Here is a 4,801-nt window from a genome sequence, read left to right on the forward strand (position 1 = left end):
TTTACTCAATACTATTTCAACAACACTTCCATTTCTTTCTTCCAAATGCTATAAAATTGAAGAAGACCCAAAATTAATGAAAGTAGAGATTTGTACTTCATGAAGACAACATGAGGACAACATGAAGACAACATGAGGGCAACATGAGGACAACATGAAGACAACATGAGGACAACATGAGGGAAACATGCAGGGACAACATGAGGACAACATGAGGACAACATGAGGACAACATGAGGACAACATGAAGACAACATGAGGGAACATTTAGGACAACATGAGTGGCAACATGAAGACAACATGAGGACAACATGAAGACAACATGAGGGCAACATGAGAGACAACATGAGGACAAACCCATGAGAGACAACATGAGGACAACATGAGGGCAACATGAGGACAACATGAAGACAACATGAGGACAACATGAAGCCAACATGAGGAAGCAACACATGAGGACAACATGAGGGACAACATGAGACAACATGAGGGGACAACATAGAGAGGACAAACATGAAGGACAAACATGAGACAAACATGAGGGACAACATGAAGACAACATGAGGGCAACATGTAAGACACTGAGGACAAATGAGACAACCCACATGAGACACATGAGACAACAGGTAGACAACATGAGTGCAAACATGAAGACAACATGAAGACAACATGAGGACAACATGAGGACAACATGAAGACAACATGGTGAAGACAACATGAGGGCAACATGAAGACAAACATGAGGCACAACATTAAGACAACATGAGGACAACATGAAGACAACATGAGGCAACATGCAAGGACAACATGAGGGCAACATGAAGACCAACATGAGGACAAACTGAAGAAACATGAGACAAAAAACAAACATGAGGGCAACTGGAGACCACATGGAGGACAACATGAAGACAACAGTGAGGGCAACAATGAAGACAACTGAGTGGCAACATGAGGACAACATGAAGACAACATGAGGACAACATGAGGGTTAATAACAAAGTTAAAGAGGTTTCCTTCAAACATCTTCCCGAATATGTTGGGTTGATGTCAACTTTTTATGAGATATAAGATAACAGTTCTATTTCAGAATAAAGACATTCATGTTTTGAAGGTAAAACAATGGAGGAAACGGATGTTTTTAAGCAGTTGATTTTTATTATTCCTCATTAGCAAGAAGAAATGACTCTAAACCAAACTTTGGACATTTTTATTATAAAGAACTTCATCACTGGCGATTTTAGACCCTTTTTAGGGAGCTCAGCCCCCCTAAAAATGATAATAATAAAAAACAAATTGTATGTGTTTTTTATTTAAACAATTTTTTTTTTTTACACAATATGTGGAAACTATCTAATTGTGATTATTTTTGACTGATATTGTGATTGTGATATGATTAATTCATATTGGATATTGGAGGGAATGATCATTCGTCATTATTATTCTCATTTATATTGAACATTTTTAACATTAGAAGAAATTATGATTATTATAGTGGGATTTATGAGGATATTTTTATAAGGATCTGTACTAAAAGATTTTTTCTTTAGTCCATAGGATAAAATCTTTTGGCTGGGACGTCTCTGCAGCGCCACAGCACTTCATTCAGGATGGTTTGACACATATTTTGCTATTAACAAATATTGCCCCCCCCTGTGATTTGGATATTGCACTAGTCCATATTGCCATTATTGCGATCAATCGTGCAGCCCTAGTTCAAAAGGCTTGGAACAGAAAACTTTGTACTGCACTCTGTTCAGCCTAGCTTGGTTTTATAAAGACACTGACTTGACTAATGTGATTTCTTTAAAGCACTTTGAGTTGCATTTATAGTATAAAAGATGCTATAAAAATAGTTTTATTATTATTAACTGACCTCACATTTTTCATTTACACTATTTGTATTTACATTTTGTCTGTTACTGCAGTCTATGTTGTCTTGTATCTGCTGGATGAACGACAATAAAGTCTCTGTTATCTCTCCTATTCTTTTCTAGTCTGTTATATACCAATAATAACAACAACATATAAATCGACATACACAAAGCATACAGTGTAACATGAAAACAAAAAGTCATATGTTTCAGTTTGTGTGCTTAGTTACTTCATTGTAGATATCCACATGCAAAAATAAATGAATCCCACAACAATTACATTATAAATTCATTTAAAAATAAAATTAAAAATGTTCTTCTTTGGAACATAAACCACAAAAACGTCTTCATTTAGCCCGATACATCCATACATGACACTAAACAACATAGGCGGAAGTGGGTCAAACATCTTTATTGTAATTATATGTGGAGGGTTTTTTTTTACATACATTTTTATTTACAAATAAAAGGACAAACATTGAGACATCACAATTCAAAAATTTATCGTTCTAGGAAGAAAATTGCAACTTATATAATATAAAATGAGGTAACAATGGTATTAAATACAATATGAACAAAACCATGCGGTAAACAGCGTATTAATAATAATCAATCAATCAATCAATCAATCTTTATTTCTAGAGCACATTTAAAAACAACCTGGTTGACCAAAGTGCTGTACATAGAACTGGAACAATAAATAGACAGAATACAACACCAGACAAATACAACATAAGTTCTCATGCGGATTAAAAGCCAGGGAATAAAAATGTGTTTTAAGTCGTGATTAAAAACCGGAAGGCTGGGGGCAGTGTGACATGTGAGGCAGCTCATTCCAAAGTCTCGGGGCTGCGGCTGAGAAAGCCCGAATCCCTCTACTCTTCAGCCGTGTTTTAGGGGAACAAGAAGAGACTGGTTTGCAGACCTTAAAGATCTTGAAGGAGCATGTGGCTTCAACAGATCAGTTATGTAGACTGGAGCTAGTCCATGGAGGGCTTTAAAAACAAACAATAAAATCTTAAAATCAATCAAAAGTAACGGGAGCCAGTGGAGAGAGGCAAGGACAGGGGTGATGTGATCTCGACTGAGTTCCAGTAGGAGACGAGCGGGCAGCGTTTGAACCAGCTGTAGTCGAGGAGGGAGGCCTGGCTAACTCCACATACAGGCATTACATAGTCAAGGCGTGTTGTAATAAAAGCATGTATAACCCTCTCAAGTCTGTGAAGGTATAAAGGCCTTAAGCTTGGTAAGAGCCTCAGTTGAAAGAAACTTGCTTTCACAACCGAATTGATTTGCTTCTCCATTTTAAAATCACAATCCATTTTACACCCAGGTTTGTTACAACAGACTTAACATAGGGTTGAAAAATGCCCAGGTCTATTTGTGACACATCAGAGGCGCCACTGGGTCTAAAAACCATAACCTCAGTTTTACTCTCGTTAAAGTTTAAAAAAAGTTAAAGCCATCCAGGCTTAATATCATTAAAACAGTCAACTAATCTTGCTAAAGAACTACCATCATTCTTTTGATGGGCAGGTGATTTGCGAATCATCTGCATAAAGATGGAAGCTGATGTTGTGTCTTTTTAAGATACATCCAAGGGGAAGCGTAGAGTGAAAAAAGAATTGGCCCGAGAATCGAACCCTGTGGAACTCCACGTGAGGGACACAGAAGGTGAAATAGAGCCACAAAACTGAATCTAAAATTCTGTTCGACAAGTATGACCTAAACCACTCAAAGCAGGGCCCCAATCCCCACGCCATGCTCGAGGCGAGAAATAAGGATGCTGTGGTTAACGTGTCAAATGCTGCTGTAAGATCTAAAAGAATAAGAATAATAATCTCCGAATCAGTTGAGATTAAAGATCGTTAAAAACTCTAAAGTGCAGATTCAGTGCTATGAAATGTCTTAAAACCAGATTGGAACACCTCAAGAACACCATGTGTATCTAAAAACGATTGCAACTGTAAAAGAACTGCTTTCTCCAAATAAATATGAAGGGGAAAAATATGACAGATTTGCAAACAACGTACATATCGTATTGACAACAGATGTTCTTAATTAAATACTATGGAGTATATATCAGATATAGTTATAGCTTTTTTATTTGTTACTATTTTAGGAGACTCAAATTCTAAGTCAAATTCAATGCGGAATAGTTGAAAGCACGGTCTTGAATTGGAAAACTTAGATTTATGTATATGAAACTTCCCTAATAAAATAAAAAGGTTAACAATATTTCTATCTTTACGTTCAAAATATGTAATAATATATGTGGAGTTTTTTTTTAAAAGAATTACAACATTTAACCATTAAAACCGAGTGCAGGAGAAAACAATGTGTTCTGGTTTCGGACTCACAATAAAGAGAACTGTTGCGCCACCTTGTGGTGGATCAACGCAACGAGACAACCACACTGCAGAATATGCTGTCAAACTAAAGTTAAAAAACATGTAATTCATTGTCTTTGTTTTGTTTTTAAAGTATTTTTATTAGTAGTTTTTTAACCAGGCAGTGTCACTTTACGTTGAGTTCCAGGATGTTGTTTTCATGTAGTTTCAGTTTTATGACACGAGGCACAGATTTGTCCTCTTATGTAAAGATGTAGACGTTTATAGAGGTGTTAATGTCTTCATTTAAAAGAATCTTTAGATACATGAATACTCAATATCTGATAACTGACAGCAAAACAAGGCAAGGCGAGGCAGCTGTATTTCTATAACACATTTCATTAACACGGCAATTCAAAGAGCTTTATATAAAACATTAGAGAGCAGTTAAAAACAATGAAAATTAGAAAAGTAATTATTTATTTAAAGAAAAGCAGCACAAAAAAGAGAGGTCTTCAGCCTTGATTTAAAAGACCTGAGAGCAGCAGCAAACCTGCAGCTTTCTGGGAGTCTGTTCCAGATGTGAGGAGCATGAAAACT

The sequence above is a fragment of the Etheostoma spectabile genome, unplaced genomic scaffold (assembly GCF_008692095.1).
Source record: "Etheostoma spectabile isolate EspeVRDwgs_2016 unplaced genomic scaffold, UIUC_Espe_1.0 scaffold271, whole genome shotgun sequence".
NCBI classification, from domain to species: Eukaryota; Metazoa; Chordata; class Actinopteri; order Perciformes; family Percidae; genus Etheostoma; species Etheostoma spectabile.